Source organism: Rhinolophus ferrumequinum, chromosome 23, assembly GCF_004115265.2.
Source record: "Rhinolophus ferrumequinum isolate MPI-CBG mRhiFer1 chromosome 23, mRhiFer1_v1.p, whole genome shotgun sequence".
NCBI classification, from domain to species: domain Eukaryota; kingdom Metazoa; phylum Chordata; class Mammalia; order Chiroptera; family Rhinolophidae; genus Rhinolophus; species Rhinolophus ferrumequinum.
Genome location: NC_046306.1, coordinates 28,816,383 through 28,835,572, shown reverse-complemented (window position 1 = coordinate 28,835,572; position 19,190 = coordinate 28,816,383).

The window sequence follows — 19,190 nt, the reverse complement described above, 5'->3', positions numbered from 1 at the left end:
TCCTCCTAGGACGTCAGGAATGAGAATCTCTTTCCCCTCTAATGAATATCCCCTCTGTTAACACCTCTACTTCCAAAGTTCTCCAAAGCTTCAGGTAAGTAAAAAATATCAAAATCTGTTCTTTAAGTTAATTAAAAATGATACATGATGAATTAATTAAAATTATATTGACTTTCATAATTTTCAGTAATGTTGGCATTCCTGTTGCTTGTCCAGACCTTGCTAATGATGAAGGTTCACATGGTCCTCCAATATTTTTTGCGTTGCCCAATAGAGGGGAATAAGAGATGATTGACAAAGTAGTGACAAAGTCAGAGTCATGTCGTGCAAGAATACAACTCTTCATATCAATTTCAATTTCCTTGATATTTACTGACCCTTTTGAGTTTTTGGCTGTCATTCAGAAACATAAAACATAAAATTTTTTATGTTTTTAAAACATAAAACATAAAACAGGTATTCTCAGAAGTTCAGTCCAATATCAGAGCTAACATAATTTTCCTAATCTAGATCCACTTATATTTTTGCATCCACCAAACTAAGGGTGAAGAATGAAACTGAGACACATCAGAACCTTGTTAGAAAATACTCATAAGCACACATTGTCTGCACTGTTGAAGCAGCTCAATAAAATGAGTAATTAGGTTTCCCACCAGCTACAGTATCACATGATAACGTATCAGTTACTAACACAATGTATTATTTTTAAAAATCTTTTAACCAGTTTCACGTAGAGAGTCCAAAGGAGTAGGGAAGTGGAATTTTTGTGGACTGACCTTTAATTTCCTAGAGGATGCCTAGATGCCATTGGATATTTCTCTGAGCGTTGAGGTCACGCCAGGATGAAGACCGGAATGAGAGCTGCCATCCAGGTCTTGGGGCTCCTGACAGAGAACTCTTTCTGTTATGGCACGCTACTTTTTGCCCTGCTCTTTGTTGCTTTCTATATTTATCTCGGGGAGGACAGAGATCTCTCATCACTAACTGTAAGAGTTATAAATCCTCTAGTCTAAAAACAGAAATATAGTGTCAAGGACAATAGAGTCTCCCTCAACTCTGTTCTGTCTGTTTGTGTGGTATTGCTTCCAGCTCTGGTCACACTAAGTACATTTAAAGGAGAGCAAACAACATGGGAAAGATGCACAGTTATCAAATGATGCTTACAGAATGTATGACAATGTTGGGGTTGACGTCTGAAGATTTTTACTTTCTTACATGCTGTTAAGTAAGTATATTCGTAATCTTACACAATGTCCTCAGAACAAAACAAACACCAATAAGGAAAACTTTTGAAAAAATAGTACTACAAGCTGAATTATGTTCATGAAGGCAGAGAATCTATGTGTCTTGTTTTTTGCTGTTACTAGCACCTTATATTAAAAAAAAGTCATTAATAAATATTTGTTAAATTAATCAGTGAACACTTGTCAGGGATGTTAGAATTTTTTCTTTTTTTTTTTTGAGTACCAACTCTGACATTCTATGCTTGGCATCATACATAGCAAATTCTTAAAGATTTCCATTAAGAAAATCTTAAATCACAATATTTAATGAAAAATTCTCAGAATACTGATTTTATACATGAGTATTTTTTTTTTTAAAGCTTGGATTCTTTTTTTCTTTTAATTTTTTTATTGGGGATATTGGGGAACAGTGTGTTTCTCCAGGGCCCATCAGCTCCAAGTCTTTGTCCTTCAATCTAGTTGCAGAAGGCACCGCTCAGCTCCAAGTCCAGTCACCGTTTTCAATCTCAGTTGCAGGGGCCACAGCCCACCATCCCATGCGGGAATTGAACCGGCAACCTTGTTGTTAAGAGCTTGTGCTCTAACCAAGTGAGCCATCTGACCGCCCCTATACATGAGTATTTATGAACATAAATTGCTGTTGTGAAACTGTGTTTGATTTTCAAAACAGAAATAAAAAGGGGATGTTATGATATTAAAAACTATAATTTTCTCAATGACCGATTTCATCATTAAAATTTTTCTTTGATTATATTTTTATACTAAATAACTACCAAACTGAGACTGATAAATTGTTGAAATGTCACAAAGTCATAGAATTGTAGAGTTGCTTGGAATATGTTAGATCACGTGGCCAAATGTTACTCACATGTACTTAATGAGCAAGCTCGATGATCTGCTCTCTGAACAATGGGGTCATGGCCACATTAGGTGAGTTAGGTGATGTGGCTGTTCCCCATCTCAATTATGCAATAAGACTAGTCCCTAAAAAGTGATGAGCAATTCAGATTCCTTTAGTCCTTCTGAGAAAATTATTTTCTTATTTAAATATCCTGAACAGTGTTCCACTGAGGTTTTATAACTCACGACACTTTGTTGAAAAGAACAAAACACAACTTGAATGACGTCAAACAAAAGCAGGGGATTTTAGTACATCACAGTATTATAGGAAGTGTTGGATCACAGAGCCACAGGACGAACATGAAAACAGTTGCATCTTGGGAAACTTGGATCTAGGGATTGGAAAGAAATGGAGACTCATTTTCGTGTTTTCTCCCTTTTGTTCTCCCAGAGTGTTGGCTTTACTGCTTTCTCTCTGCCGACCAACAACCTCAACTTAGGGGGTCACATAGCTATGTGCAGCTCCCCAGAGTCACATCTCCTGACTCTGCAAACAAGAATTCATGCTTTTGCTCCACCTTCAGTTCAAGTTTATCCAAGAGAATTCTAATTGAGTCACTTGCATACGCCTTGACCAATCAAACATGGTCAAGGAGAAATGGTACAGTATGAACATGGGACTACTGTGAATCCTAAATGGATTCACACATGGAGAAGAGGGAATTGAAGGCATGCTCTTTCCAGAGGGAGTAAATTTTATTGGAAACAAAACAATAGGTGTTTCCTGTAGAAACAATAAACACTTTTTAAATATAACTGTATCCCATGCAATATTTAGGGACATACTTAACCTAAAAAATTATTTGTTGTTTACCTGATCTGCAAACTTAACTTGGCACTTTGCATTTTGTGTGTGTGTGTGTGTGTGTGTGTGTGTGTGTCTGTATGTGTGTACGCGCTAAATTTGTGGACCTCCTCACTAATTAACTCATGTTTTCTGCTCATATTTTCATATAACAAGAAACAGGAAACACATGAGTTCTTTGACCTTAATCTTGTAACACCAGAAGGGTGCAGCATCACTTGGCAACAGGGAAATTTGATGCTGGCCAGAGAATTGCCTCAGATCCCACTGTGAGTAGTGTCTTACTTTGTTTGCTTGCCCACACATCAGTGATCCAGAGCCAAACTGTCAGTTTATGACCACAGAATGTTTGATGTAGGTTTAACATGTTATTTCAAAGCTAGTGTGTTCATTCTTGCAAACTTAACTTTTCTTGATTGCTTTATTGTTGAAGTGCATAAATTAATCATATATATTTAAAGTTAAGACTTACGGTTTGATAAGACACATCTGCCTATTAATATATTTGAACTCATATTAAAGAAATCTAATTACCTTTGTTAAACCAAGTATTTTCTATAAATACTTCATGTATGTCTGCAATTAATATAATAAAGAATTAAAGTTCTGTGTAATGCAGTGTGAGAAATGCTAAAAATCCAGCCCTTTCATCTTTAGTTTAGGAAACTGATACAGAAGGATTATGATTTACCCAAGGTCAGTCAGCTAATAGTAAGAGTAGATAATTGATAAAGTTTTAATAACTAAACAAATCAAAGTCCAATGGTAAGAAATTGAAAAACTTGTATAGTTCAAATACCCGAGAGAATACTCATCAATTTAAATAGTACCTGTAGACTTCAGGTCATTATTACTTAAAAAGTTATGAACTTTGTAGTGTTACTGTTTTATTTTCTACATAATGATACCGAAGGAACTGTACAAAGCAAGAGAGGTACAGTGGCTCTTCAAACAGTCAAGGAAATTCACCATAGAGGAATTGGAAATCAGCTGGCATCATGGAGCCCTGAAGCCAAAACCAGTGTGTTGAAGTCACCATTCTATCAAGATGCTCTTCTCTAACATCTGTGGACACCGACTACATGGAAGAGGTCTGAGGCCCTCTTGTACATTGTTAATTATCCTGATCTTGCTATCAGGAACTGAGCATATGAGGTCTGAGAATCAAGTTCGTGAACTCATCCTAGAAAAATTGCTACAGACCTCATTGATGAATATCACTATGGTCACCTTCGAAGTACTCCCCTTGGGAAGACATTCATGGATGCCAGTACCTAGTCCACCCTTCAAAACTATTTGGGAACTCTTTTTCTGGAATGGCCATCAAAGCTGTCATCATACTATCCTTGATGTCCTGAATGACATCAAAATGTCTTCCTTTCAATATTTCCTTCATCTCCGGGTAAAGAAAGAAGTCGTTGGGGTCCAGATCAGGTGAGTAGGGAGGGTGTTCCAATACAGTTATTTGTTTACTGGCTAACAACTCCCTTGCAGACAGTGCCATGTGAGCTGGTGCATTGTTGTGATGCAAGAGCCACGAATTGTTGGCAAAAATTCAGGTCATTTTTGCCTAACACACAGCCGTTTTGAGCACTTCCAAATAGTAAGCTTGGTTAACTTACACAGCCGTTTGAGCACTTCCAGATAGTAAGCTTGGTTAACTGTTTGTCCATTTGGTACAAATTCATAATGAATAATCCCTCTGATATCAAAAAAGGTTAGCAACAAGTTTGAAAAAGAAATTGTCAGAGAACCAACAGTTGGATATCCAGTATCCACTGAGTAGTCTCCCAGATTACCCAGCAAGGGAAACAAACAATCTAAACTTCTCTTTTTTCTTGAGATAGTACTGGCCTTACATCCAGGCAGAGCACACAGTTGTTTACATGTTATGCTTTCAAAATCATTCAAGTCATCAGGGGAAGACAGAAGGTAGACAACATTTTCCAAAGCAACCTCAGGAGGATGCAGGATGAGTAAGGTATATTGATGATAATTTGGTATATCGGCCAAATAAAGTGGCATTAAATTTCCTAAAAGGAAAGCAACTCATATCCAGAGAACCAAGGTAAACTTTTATTTTTAACTTAAATAAACATAGAGAGAATCAGCTAGCAGACTCCATGTGTAAGGTGATCATATGTTCCAGTTTGCCCTCAACAGTCCCAGTTTAATACTCACCCTCCCAGTGTTAATGCCCCATTTACTTCCAGAGTTGCCCTCTTTGAATTATAAATTACATGGACCACTTTGATGGGACAATATGAACTATACTTGTGATATACCTGAACTGATCTGAAGTTGTTTTGTACTGTTGAAAATTCTATTGTATACTCGAAAGATGAGGTATTGGTGTGGAAAATAGTGTTTCTGGGGAATCCAGAGGGATGAAAGAAAGACTAAAACCCAGGAAGTGGGCTTTAATATGTAAATAGTCCTTTGAGAACAAAGAAAATAAGCAGATTAAAAAAATATATATTTGTTTGCTGTGCCCAAGATCAAAACATACAATCACTTGTACACAACATTTTACAAGCCACTGTTGAATCAGGTTACTTTCTTCCCTGATAACATAAGAGTAATGAGTATCTAATTGGGATTCTTTTTGATACTGTGATTTGATGTGCTTTGAACAAAAATAATTTCATAGAGAAGGATGAACAGGTAATTCTCCTCTTTTCTATTTCCATGCTGGAATGTTCAGTATTGGAAGAGGATGAGAGGGAGAGGAAGTGCTTTCCTACCTGGTCTAACTCATCTGGACTCCCAAATGGATTGTGTGTGTGATGATCCATCATTCCTGTCTACTGTCTAGTTTTTTCCTGCCAAAGGTCATTGCCTTGACACACCCCAACAGCAGTTCATCAGGTCTTGCTCTAAAGAAGGCTGGAACCAGGGAGAATATAATTGAGCACTTGTCCCTGGTTTTCATTCTAGCCCTCGAGTGGCTAAAATCCAGGATGAGGGCAGAGATAGGAAGATACATCCATGAGGATCTTTTCTAGATAGATTTCTTGTGTGCGTGTGTGTGTTTGTGTGTGTGTGTGTTTTAAAAGATTTTTATTAAAATATAGCTAACATAGAATATCATATTAGTTTCAGGTGTACACAATAGTTATTCAACATTTATATACCTAAAAGAAGTGATCACCATAAGCCCAGCAACCATCTGACACTGTCCTATGCTATCACCATATTATTGACGACATTCCCCGTGCTGTACATTACAGCTCCGTGACTTATTTGTTTTATAACTGAAAATTCGAACCTCTTATTCCCCTTCACCTTCCCCCCTTTATAATTTTTCAATCACAGTTGACATTCAATATTATTTTATATTAATTTCAGGTGTACAGCATAGTGGTTAGACATTTATGTAATTTAACCACTAGTCTAGTACCCACCTGGCACTATACAAATTTATTACCATACTATTGGCTATATTCCCTATGCTTTACTTTACACACTTATGACTATTTTGTAACTACCAATTTGTACTTCTTAATGCCTTCACCTTTTTTACCCTGTCTCTCAACTCCCCCCTAATCTAACACCCAGATAAATCTAGTACCCATCTGACACCATAAATCGTTATTTTAATATTTTTGACTATATTCATTATGCTCTACCCTACATCCCCATAACTACTTTGTAACAACCAATTTGTATTTCTTAATCCCTTCCAGTTTTTCAGTCACCCTATCAATCCACCTCCTATCTGGTAACCATCAAAATGGTCTCTGTATGTATGAGTTTGTTTTTATTTTATTTATTTGTTTATTTTGTTCTTTAGATTCCACATATAAGCAAAATCACATAGCATCTGTCTTTCGCTGTCTGACATACTTCACTGAGTACCCTCCAGGTCCATCCATGCTGCCACAGATGGCAAGAAACCATTCCCTCCCATGGCCGAGCAACATTCCATTGTATATGTACCACCTTCTCTTTATCCATTCATCCATCGATGGACACCCAGGCTGCCTCTACATCTTGGCAATTATAAACAATGCTGTAATGAACATTTGGATGCACACATCCCCTCAAAGTAGCATTTTGGGTTTCTTTTGATAAATACCCAGAAGTGAAATCACTGAGTCCTTGTTTGTCATGTGTGATAGCCTTTGTTTTAAAGTCTATTTGTCTGGTATAAGTATTGCTTCCATGACCTTTTCTTTTTTCTCGTTTCCATTTTCATGAAATATCTTTTTCCAATCCCTTTACTCTGTCTGTCTTTTGATTTGAAATGAGTCTCTTGTAGGTAGCATATGTAAAGGTCTTCTTTCGTATCCATTTAGCCACTCTATCTTTTGATTGGAACGTTTAATCTATTTACATTTAAAGTAATTGTTGATAGGTATATGTTCCTAATAATTAATGCCATTTTGTTATTCATATTTTTTATTGTTTTTGCCTTAATGTAGTCTCTCTAGATTCCTGTAGTACTGGTTTAGTTGTGAGAAACTCCTTTAGCATTCTCTTGTCTGGGAAACTCTCTTTCTGTCCATCGACTCTAAATGAAAACTTTGCTGGGTAGAGTAATCTTGGTTGTAGGTCATTGGTTTTCATCACTTTGAATGTTTTCTACCAATCCCTTCTGGCCTGCAAAGTTTCTATTGAGAAATCAGCTGACAGTCTTATGGGAGGTCCTTATGAAGGTAACTAACTGCTTTTCTCTTGCTCCTTTTAAGGTTCTTTCTTTGTCTTTAACCTGTGGCATTTTAATTATGAAATGTCTTGGTGTGGACCTCTTTGGGTTTATCTTGTTTGGGACTGTCATTCCTGGGCTTCTATCTCTATTTCCTTCCCCAGGTTAGAGAACTTTTCTGTCATTATTACTTGAAAGAGGTTTTCAATTCCTTGCACTCTCTCTTCTCTTTCTGGTACTCCTATGATGCAAATATTGTAACCCCTGATGTTATACCAGAGACTTGTTAAACCCTTCTCATATTTTTGGATTCTTTTTTTCTTTTTGCTGTTTTGATTAGGTGTTTTCTGCTACCTTATCTTCTAAATCACTGATTTGATGTTCTGCTTCATTTAATCATCTGTTGATTCCTTCTAAAGTAGTCTTCATTTCAGTTATTGTATTCTCATTTCTAACTGGTTCTTTTTTATGCTATCTATCTCATTTTTATGTTTTCTATCTCTTTGTTGAAGTGCTCCCTGAGCTAATTGAGCAATTATAATCAGTGTTGGGGACTCTGCATCTGGTAAATTGCTTGTCTCCATTTTGTATAGTTCTTTTTCTGGAGCTTTTAGCTGGTCTTTTATTTGGGAAATGTTTCTTTGTCTCCCCATTTTGGCGGTCTCCTTGTGTTTGTTTTTAAGTATGGCTGCTCCGTCTCATGGTCTTAGTAGAGTGGCCTTATGCAGTAGGTGTCCTGTGGGACCCAGTGATGCCGTCTCCCTGGTCACCAGAGCCAGGTACTCCAAGTGTGTCTCTTGTGTGTGTTGTGTATGCCCCCTGTTATAATTGAGACTTGATTGCTGTTTTCATGTCAGTGGGACGGATTGACTCTCAGGCTGATTGGTTGTGAGGACTGGCTCTGACTACAGTGCAGGAACTGTTGTGCAGTGGGTGACCCTACAGAGAAAGGTTTGCTTTAGGGGGCTCTGGTGCCTGCCCAGTCTGCCCTTTGGATGTGTTATCCTCGTAGGTAGCTGGGTGGTGCTCTAGCCCAGACCAAAGCTTGCCACTGGGCCTGCCAGCCCTGGAGAACCCTGGAAGGGAGTCTGCTGCAGGGCCACCTGGCATAAACCACAAAGCAATCCACAGATGGCCACCACCTGCACTGTGCTTGGAGGTGCCTTGAGAGGCCAAGCTGCAAACCAAGGTTGGCTGTTGCTAGTGCCGGGCTTAAGGTTGCTCAGCCAGAGGTATGTAACATGCTCAAGCCAGATGCTGCTTGTTTGTGTTTTGTGTACATTTGAGAGATTTTAGGAAAGTCTGCAGAATGACCCAAGGTAGGCCATTTATACGGTAAAGTCACTGGAAGCAGCTTAGGTGTGCCCAAAAGTTGGGTGGGGCATGGTCTCAAGGTACCTCTAGGGTGGGGCAGAGGAAAGGTGATAGCCAATTTGATAGAGACTCAGATATGATGTCTGCTTGTGTCTGCACGCAGGGAGGGGGAGGGCTCAACAAAGAAACAATGGCTTCTGCCAGTTCCTCCATCTGGGAAAAAGCTGCCCCTCCAGCCTTCACCCTAAAGCTAGAAAATTCAGTTCTTCCCTGTGTGTCCCTGGCACCTTTCAAACTGCTGTCCCAGCGCTGGAGCTCAGAGTGAGTGAATCCATCAGCCAGTAAGTTCCTGTGTGGTCCCTTTAAGAGTAGTGCCCGGAAGTGCAGCAGCCACCTTCTCACTCAGTCACGAACTCTGCTTGTTTTCACAGCCAGAAGTTATGGGGACTTCTCTCCCCCACACTGGAACTCTGGGATGCAGAGAGACTGGGACCCTTCACCCCTCTGGGGTGGGGGGGACCTTGGCAGCTGAGATATCCTTCCCAATTTTTAATAGTCACATATGGGTGTGGGACCGTCCCGTTCTGCGTCTCTGCCTTTCCTATCAGTCTCAAGGTGGCTTCTTCTATATGTTCATAGTTGTAGGGCTTTGGTTAGCTAGACTTCAGGGAATTCTCAAAATGGTTGTTCTGTGGTTTAGTTGTAATTGATGTGGTCCTGAGAGGAGGTGAGCACAGTGTTTATGTACTCTGCCATCTTAACCCCCATTCAGATTTCTTGATATTCTGGTATCCAATCTTTATTTGAACACCTGAGATCCTGCTCTTCTTCTTTATGGTTTGGGAGTTTAGACAATTATTTCATATATGGGTAAGATAGCTGAACCCAAAAGAAAAAATACAGAACAATGATTATAGGAGATTTTGATTTACAATTGTTATTTAAAATTCAGAAATACAGAACATTCCCAAGAAGATGTTTCCAAGTATGACTTGGAATAACACTTATTAAAAATGATCCTCGTGTCCTAGAATTACCCAGCTAACTCATACATGTAGGTAATATTTCTACAGAGACAAGGACAGGCTAACTATTGGGTTTTGAATAAAACACACTGATGAGCAAAGTCAAAAAGAGAACATTGACCCCTGACAATATTTATCCTGTATCTAGAAAAACATGTTTTATTTATGTTTATTAGCTACTGGGGATTGATTTATCGATTGGATATTTGCTACTACAGTTTCTTGTTTCTATTTACCACTTACCTTCTACTTAGGTTTTATTGAGTGAGAGGCCCTGGAAGATTGAAAAAAAATAAAAGTACAGATTCTAAAGTTCTGATTTGTTGGAAATCTAGATTACAGGAAGACCAGCCCCATTTCAAGTCCTATAACAACGATAATTTTCATGTTTGTATGTCTCAACATTGAGGACCTATTTGAAGTTGTTTTATTCCAAAGTGTTTTCCAACATTTCTCTTCAACACCTTTGTTAGGTGACTAACAAAACAGCAGAGACAGATCAAAGCTGCGGTTATTTCCACCGTTCTTCACACAATAAACACCTTGGGTATCTGTCTGGTATTTAATATAAAAAGGAAACCTACAACCATCACAACCATTGATATATGCTGCCATTATTTTGAGCTGCTAACACATTTGCCTGCTCTGTCAAGGCATCTGAAAGTTTGAAGCTTGGCAAAGTAATGTTTTTCTTTTTCTTCTTCTATAATCCCAGGGTAAACATTAAGCAGACAGCATTTCTGCTTTGAGCATTAAAGAAAAAAAAAAAAAGAAAGACTGAATTTGAAAAGCCTACTAGCACTCTTTGGGGATTTCGGAAAGTGTCGTTTTGGCCGGGATGTGAGTGGAGAAGCTGCCATTCTGTAGATGGGAGAAGAGGGGTGCCTCATGGTCTCATTCATAACTTCACAGCTACTGCAAATATCAGCTGATGAATATTTATGTTATCCCTGGCTGAGACCCGAAAGACAAACAGGGGAAAAAAAAACGAAAGTTAGGAAAAGGTCGTCTGAACTCTGTGGGATTTCTTACCAACACTTTCCATGCGCGAGCAGTAGCCCTGAATGAAGTCATTCTGTTCAGGGGCCCTGCACAGGAAAACAGAGTCTGTTCATTAGCGCCCCGCACTTTGTTTGAACCTTGTACGTTCATGGGGTCCTGAAAGGGAAACCCTTTTCCTTAAATCAAACGCACAGGATAAAGAGCTACATCATCAACGTTGTTATTATTGTTATCATTATTATTATTAGCTGAAGTATTGCAAATTGCTCCTCATCGTATAGTAACTTCATTGGTTCAAGGAGAGAGCAAGCCAGTGAAGGAGAGCTTTTAAATATATAAAAAAGGACAGTCCCAGGCCAGGCTAATATTTTATTGATTTACAGTTTTAGAAAAATATCTGTAAGTGTATATAAAAATATAATTACATAACTCTTTTAGTATCATAGTAGAAAAATTATTTTCTTAAAATATTCTAGTGATTTTAGTTTTATTTCAGGAAAAATATCCCTTGCGCCCCACTGTTTAAGAAATAATCAAATCTTAATCGCTTTGTGTTTCCTATTTAAATTCTGTATCTCTCCTTTTAACTATTTCTTTGCTCATCAGAGCCACCTTTATCCTCTGCGGCCATTTCTGCCATCTTTACCACTCAAAAGTTAACCCAAGGCTATGGGACTAGAAAAGGAAATACACCAAGAGGAAAGGACTTTTCCACCTGCTAATAATATCTCCATTATCAGTTTCTGTTCAGGAGACGAGGCTCAAAATTTGGCTACAATGAAATTTGTGACCACCTTGTGGATTTCAATGACAGACACATCCTCTGACTTTTTAACATTCATGGAAAGGCAGGTGTCTTCAGTGGGGCTATCCAAAAGTGTTTCAGTGAGATGAGGAAGGAATGAAAGTGATTTATGAAGGAAGTGCTTCCAGGAAACATGGGGAAGTGAGAAGGAGGGGGCCAAGACACAAAAGGGAAGATGCCAAGTAAGGAAAAATCCAGCCTCAGCTGGATCCTGAAAGGAGTTCTGGAGCATAATTGTACCTGAACATTTGTCCCAACTTGAGGCAAGGGAATTGGGCTTTCATATTCCTGCACTAGTTAGATATTGGCTAAGGACTGCCCACTAGTGGTGTTGGTGGTGCACTGGATGACCAACCACCTCAGTTTGCCTGGGCTGCCCTACTCTTAGCACTGAAAATGCCACGTCTTGAAAAACTTTTCAGTCTCGTACAAACTGGGCTGGTCATCCTTGAAAGATGTAAATTCCCAGACGCTCTGGTTTCCCTGAGTAACAAAGTGGCTCCAGTAGTCCAAAGTCAGCCTTCTGATGGGAGTAACAGGTGCAGGCCACATGAAGGAAGGCCCACCAAAGGGCACATAGACGTGGCATAGAGAAATTAAGGGCCTTTGGATGGAGCTCAACTGTCCTCTACAGCAGTCACTTCCTATAACCGGTTCTCTAAGCAGCAACTAGGTATTGGTAGAGATTATTTCAGATGTGAGATTGAGGGCAGGAATTTCAGGTAAGGTATTTATTTTATCCTCCACATACATAAAGCTCTTAGCTATAGTGGGACTTAAAGGCTGTGGAATATTGTTTCAACAATAGTCAAGACATACAAGCAGATTTTTGAAGAAAATATTAAAACTTAAATGAAATTGGGCACCAACCCATAAATTAGAAATTAGCGGAGTGGACTTGAAAATATCTGTAGATATCAAATGGGTAGGGCACAATAAGTGAACCTCCTCCAACATGCTGCTTTCTTCCATGATGCTGTCAGATGTCTAATTTTGAAAGTGCATCGCCTATATGTGATGAAGACAGAGGGCAAATATTCTCTCCCATTGTCCATGATTGCTGAAATCCCGTAATTCTTTTGATTTAACTTCTAAAGGTTAACAATAACTGCCCAAAGTAACTAGTGAATAATCTGTAAAATACACCTTTTCCTTGCATTCCTTTCATGAATTATAAACAAAAAAGTTTGATTTTTTTTCCTTGTGTTCCTTTCTTGGTTTATACAAATGATAGAGAGTGAGTGAAAAATTGGCCAAATTAGTAGCATGGGCAGGTAAACTTGGTAAATGGTGTGAGTGATTTTAACTGTGTGTTGGCAATGACAACAGCCTCATGTTTTAAACATATTTCTTCTGTTGTTTTTCTCAGCTTTTCAAGATATTATGGAGCAAGCTCACCCAGAGGATTTATTGTAGGAGTGTTTCCTTCTGTCTGAAGCAATATATTATCTCTGAAAGGATGTCTTAGCCCACCTTGTATCACTGCTTTGGAGAAACAGGGACTCGAAGAAATGGTTTCCAGGTAAATAGTTGTAAAAGCATCTGGCTTGATAGTATAGGGACACAAAGAAGAGAACTCTCATTTCTACTATTGTTTAGTCCTTTGAAAAAATACAATCAAGGAGCTGATAATTCTTAAACTCTTTCTAAATGTCAGCCAACTGTCTATTTGCTCATGAGTTTAAATTTTCAAAAATGTTACCTCAGCCTTTTGCTAAGTTACCACCACAATTAAGCATCAGAATGCTTTTTAGATAATGGGGGGAGAATGCGACCTGAAATACAGAGGAGAAAAAAAATAACAAAAAATGTTACTGGGAAAAAAAACAAGGGGGTGCCATTTCTGAATTATTTATTATGAATATTTTGGAAGGGCAAAAGATTGATGGTTGAGTATGGACAAATTCACAAAAATTGAGAACCATAAAACTATGACCAAGCTTTTGAAGCTACAGAAAAGAAAATTTATGGTATGCTAAAGGAATAATATTTATTGAAACTCTATCTGAAAAAATAGTACAGATCAAAAATATATGGCTAGGTTTGTGACATTTTAGCCCTCATTTTATTATTGGTTTTGAGGTTTCAGGGAGAGCTTACCTAAGCGTTTAAGCTACTGGTTAAGTAATTCTACATGTATCTTCAGACCTTTATATGACCGATGAGAGCAATTACTCAAGTGCATAACACAAATGAGGATTCTGGGTCATGGCACATTGTGGGCACTAGATAAAGATTTGTTGAATGAATGATTTTTCTATGAACAATAAGCTTCTATGTAAAGAAATAGCAAGACTAAATGTGCAAGATATTTCTGTTGCAGGAAATGGATAAAAAGTAAGAGATTACTATCTATTTCTAAAATGACATCTATCAAAAACCAGTCTGGTCAGACTCTACTGCCAAGTGCACAGTTTCAGAACTAGAAAGGGTTATAAACGTCTAATTAAATGCACTTTGCTTTTTACTCAGCTGACAATGTTCTGTGAGAATTTAGTTGTCTAGCATAAGTCACTCTAATGCCAAAATATTTTCCCCAATTAAAGACACATTAATGATATTATTTGGGGATAGAATTTTCTCTAAATTAGATTTCCTCCCTATGTTTCCACTTAGCCTCAATTGGGTTACTTCAATGATATCTACAAATTAATTAAATAGATTTGAATTTTTACAAAGCTTTATTGAGTCTTTATATTTTCTAAGCATAATTTTTTTTTCATGCGGTAAAACTTTAATTACATGATTATATAAAGCTATAGACTTCTAAGCCTTTAGGGCTTTGCTCATATTTTCTTCTCTTACTGTCCATATTCCCCAATCAATTGGGTTAATGGATGGTAAATAGGCATCAAACAAGTTAGTGCCCATCGCTTCATAATTTTCTTTTTTCCTACCAACCGTGACTCCCTAGTTGGGAGCCCTGCTTTGAGGAATCTGCCTTCCTTCCTAGTACTCCTTGGATTCTATCAAAACTCTGATCCTATTGTGCCATCATTTCGACTTTATGTGTCTATATCCTCCCAAAGATGATGAGCTGTCTTTGGACAGGTCCTCTTTGTCTTTCTGTTTGCCACTATATCCAGAGTTTGTTTTGAGTACAGTAGCTTACATAACAGACATACAAAAAATAATTGTTAAATAAATGAATTTTATATAGCCCAAGACTCATATTAGTGGATGAAGGATCTAAAGAGAAACAGTGATCAAACCACTGATGAAGTAAATGGCCTTTGATATTGCAAGGGTTTTACTAGTCCCCACCCCACCTCTCTGGTTGACACTTAATCCTGGCATCAGAAATTCAATACAATAAGGATTCTGCCTATAGGTGGTTACGTTTGAACTCTTCTTTTAGGGACTAAGTCACCTGGGTTGTAAGAGCAAATGTATGGCTCTAGAAGGCAAATAAGATGGAACTCGGAACTTAAAAAGAAAGGGACAGTATTCAAAACTGTGTATTCATTTACTTATATGATGTAAGCTATTGAAAAGAATTTCTGAAGTCATGTCACAGAGATAAACTTTCAGGCTAAAAATGTATTCAAAGATTGAATCAAATGTCAGTACAATCCACTCTCTGTCTGTAATAAATTTTGGTTATTAAAATGTGGACAATATAACTGTTCATATTACATAAAAACTTTCCAATTCAAAATCTACTATTTTTAAATGTAGGACGTTTTAGACAGGGAGTAGGATTAGTTTTTATTTAGCAAGTGCTTTCTTTTAAGAATAAATTGATTAGTTCAAACAAATAGTGTGTGAGGGCAGTAAATGCTTTTAATTCTATCTTTTCTTTTTCAACATGTCATATATTGGACTACAGATTAATTACTTTTTACATTTCTTATTAAGGTATAATTGACATACAGTAAAATTCACTTTTTCTATTGTAGACTTTTGAGAAATGCATGCAGTCATAATCACCTCCTCAATCAAGATATAGAAAAGTTTCCTCACCCCCCAAATTCCCCTATGCCCTTTGTAGTCACCCTCTGCTTTCACCCCAGCAACCACTGATATATTTTCTGTCCCTATGTGTTTTGCTTTTCCAGAATGTTGTTAAATGGAATAATGCAGTATGTAGCTCTTTGAGATTGGCTTATTTCACCTAACATAGTGTATCTGAGATTCATTCATGTTGTTAGGTGAATCAGTGGTTCCTTCATTTATTTCTTCCAGGCTGTCCCATGTTGTGAATAATTCTATAGGAATTGTTTTCTAGTTTTTGTTTTTTAAGACTTAATTTTTTAGAGAAGTTTTAGGTTCATAGCAAAATTGAGAGAAAAATGCAGAGATATCTCATATACCCCTTGCCACACACCGCATAGTCTCCCCTGTTTTTAACCTCCCTCACTAGAGTGGTACATTTGTTACAATTGATGAACCTACGTTGACACATCATCACCCAAAATTCACAGTTTACATTGTGGTTCACTCTTGGTGTTGTACATTCTATGTACATTCTACATTTTATTGTTCTTTTACTGTTTCATTTCTGAGTTGCTTCAATTTCATTGTTGAATAGTATTGTCATATCACAGTATGTTTATCCATTTACCTATCGTATAATATTTGTGTTTGCCTCACGTTTTGGTGATTACACATAAAGGTGCTGTAAACATTCTTACATATTTTATTTTAATCATAAATTTTCATTACACTTGATAATACCTAGTGAAGGATTGCTTTGTCATATGGCAAGTATATATTTAGATATATAGAGAAATTGCCAAAGTGTTTTTAAAATGGCCGTACCCTTTTTCTAAATTTTTATTCCCACCAGTAACGTAAAAGATTTCCTGTCACTTGGCATCCCTTGGTATTTTCAGTTATTTTAAAACTGTAGACATCCTTATAGATATGTAGTTGTATCTCATTGTAGTTTTAATTTCCCCTTTGAATACTAATGTTGAGAATTTTGTCTATTCAAGTGTTTTGACCAGTTTTAAGTTCAGTTGTTTGTTTTCTTATTACTGTGTTTTGAAAGTTCAATATATACTCTAATTCTTTATTTTAAATGTATTTTTAATTTTCAACTACAGTTGACATACAATATTATATTAGTTTCAGGCATATAACATAGTGACTAGACGTTTATATAATTTATGAAGTGATCACCCCATTGAATCTAGTACACATCTGATACCTTACGTGGTTATTATAATATTATTGGCTATATTCTTTATGCTATACTTTACATCCACATGACTGTTTTGTAACTACCAATCTGTACTTCTTAATCCCTTCCCATTTTTCACTCATTCCTACAGCCCCCATCCAATCTGACAACCTCGAAATGTTCTCTCTATGAGTTTGTTTTTGTTTTGTTTGTTCATTTATTTTGTTCTTCAGATTCTACATATAAGTAAAATCATATGGCATTTTTCTTTCTCTGTCTGACTTACTTCCCTCAGCATAATACACTCTAGGTCCATCCATGTTGTTGCAGATGACAAGATTTCAGTCTTTTTTACGTCTGAGTAATATTATATTGTATGCATGTGCCACCTCTTATTTATCCATTCATCCATTGGTTGATACTAAAGTTGCCTCCATATCTTGGCTATAGTATTATATGAACCTGTTCATTGTATAGTATTACAATCTATACTGTTTTATCAAATCTGAATCTGTTTTATCAAAGTAGTGTTTTGGGTTTCTTTGGATAAATACCCAGAAGTTGGATTACTGGGTCCTTCTTTGTCTCTTGTTATAGGCTTTGTTTTAAAGTCTGTTTTTCTCTGGTATAAGTATTGCTACTTCAGATTTATTTGTTTCCATTTTCAAGAAATATCTTTTACTTGGTCTGTGTGTGTCTTTCAACCTGACATGAGTCTCTTGCAGGCAGCATATGTAAAAATTTTGTTTTCTTATCCATTCAGCCACATGATGTCTTTTGATTGAAGCACTTAATCCATTTACATCTAAAGTAATTGTTGATAGATATGTAGTTATTGCCATTTTATTATTCATATTTTTGATCTTCTTTTGTCCTTTTATTCTTAAAGAAGTCCCTTTAGCATTTCTTGTAATATGGGTTTGGTGGTGATGAACTCCTTTAGCTTTTTCTTGTCTGAGTAGTTCTTTATCTATCCTGTGATTCTAAATGATAGCTTTGATGAACAGAGTAATATTGGTTGTAGGTCATTGCTTTACATCACTTTGACTATTTCATGCCAATCTGTTCTGACCTGATTTCTGTTGAGAAAGCAACTGACAGTCTTATGGGAGCTCCCTTGTAGGTACCTACCATGTTTCCCTGAAAATAAGACCCAGCTGGACAATCAGCTCGAATGTGTCTTTTGGAGCAAAAATTAATATACAACCCAGTATTATATTATATTATATTATATTATATTATATTATATTATATTATATTATATTGTATTGTATTGTATTACATACCTGATCTTATATTATAGTAAAATAAGATTGGGTCTTATATCAATTTTTGCTCCAAAAAACACATTAGAGCTGATTGTCTGGCTAGGTATTATTTTCGGGGAAACATGGTAACTGTTTCTCTTTTCCTGAGTATAAGATTATCTTTTTGTTTTTAATCTTTGACATTTTAATTATGATGTGTCTTGGTGTGGGCCTCTTTGGGTTCAACTTGTTTGGCACACTGTGTTGTTTTCTTGGACTTGTATATTTATTTCCTTTGTCAGGTTAGGGAAAATTGTCATTATTATTCCTTCAAATACATTTCCAATTCCTTGTTCTCTTTTCTATCTTCGGGTACCCATATGATGTGAATATTGCTATGCTTGAATATTGTCACAGAGGCCTCTTTCAATCTCCTCATTTTTCTTTCTTTCTTTCTTTTGTTTTTTTAATTCATTTTTCTTTTTGCTGTACTGATTGGGTGTTTTTTGCTACCTTATCTTTCTTTTTTTTTTAATTTTATTGGGGAATATTGGGAACAGTGTTTTTCTCAAGGGCCCATCAGCTCCAAATCATTGTCTTTCAATCTAGTTGTGGAAGGTGCAGCTCAGCTCCAAGTCCATTTGTTGTTTTCAGTCTTTAGTTGCAGAGTGTACAGCCCACCATTCTAGGCGGGAACTGAACCGGCAACCTTGTTGAGAGTTCATGCTCTAACAAACTGAGCCATGTGGCTGCCCCTCCAGAAGCTCAGCAGCAGCTTGTTGTCTTCAGTCTTGTTGTGGAGGGTGCAGCTCCCTGGCCCATGAGGGAATCAAAATGGAAACCCTGTTGTTCAGAGCTCATGCTCTAACCAAATGAGCCACCCAGCCACCTGCTACCTTATCTTCTAAATCATTGATTTAATCCTCTGCTTCATCTAATCTCTGCTGATTCCCTCTAATATATTCTTTATTTCAGTTACTGTATTGTCCATTTCTGACTGGTTCTTTTTTGTGTTTTATATCTCCATTTTTATGTTTCTTATCTCTTTCTTAAAGTTCTCACTAAGATCGGTGGG